The sequence below is a fragment of the Schistocerca gregaria genome, chromosome 1 (genome assembly GCF_023897955.1).
Source record: "Schistocerca gregaria isolate iqSchGreg1 chromosome 1, iqSchGreg1.2, whole genome shotgun sequence".
NCBI classification, from domain to species: domain Eukaryota; kingdom Metazoa; phylum Arthropoda; class Insecta; order Orthoptera; family Acrididae; genus Schistocerca; species Schistocerca gregaria.
Window position 1 is genome coordinate 609,091,301 of NC_064920.1, and position 852 is coordinate 609,092,152.

Consider the following 852-nt stretch of genomic DNA (forward strand, 5'->3'; position numbering starts at 1 on the left):
TCAGAACATGTCCTACCAAACGATCACTTCTTCTCGTCAAGTTGTGCCACAAACTTCTCTTCTCCCCAATCCTATTCAATACTTCCTCATTAGTTATATGACCTACCCATCTAATCTTCAGCGTTCGTCTGTAGCATGACATTTCAAAAACTTCTATTCTCTTCTTGTCCAAACTATTTATTGTCCATGTTTCACTTCCATACATGGCTACACTCCATACAAATACTTCCGAAACGACTTCCTGACACTTAAATCTATACTCGAGGTTAACAAATTTCTCTTCTTCAGAAACGCTTTCCTTGCCATTGCCAGTCTACATTTTATATCCTCTCTACTTTGACCATCATCAGTTATTTTGCTTCCCAAATAGCAAAACTCCTTTACTTCTTTAAGTGTCTCATTTCCTGATCTAATTCCCTCAGCATCACCCAACTTAATTCGACTACATTCCATTATCCTCGTTTTGCTTTTGTTGATGTTCATCTTATATCCTCCTTTCAAGACACTGTCCATTCCATTCAACTGCTCTTCCAAGTCCTTTGCTGTCTCTGACAGAATTACAATGTCATCGGCGAACCTCAAAGTTTTTATTTCTTCACCATGGATTTTAATACCTACTTCGAATATTTCTTTTGTTTCCTTCACTGCTTGCTCAATATACAGATTGAATAACATCGGGGATAGGCTACAGCCCTGTCTCACTCCCTTCCCAACCACTGCTTCCCTTTCATGCCCCTCGATTCTTATAACTGCCATATGGTTTCTGTACAAATTGTAAGTAGCCTTTCGCTCCCTGTATTTTACCCCTGCCACCTTCAGAGTTTGAAAGAGAGTATTCCAGTCAACATTATC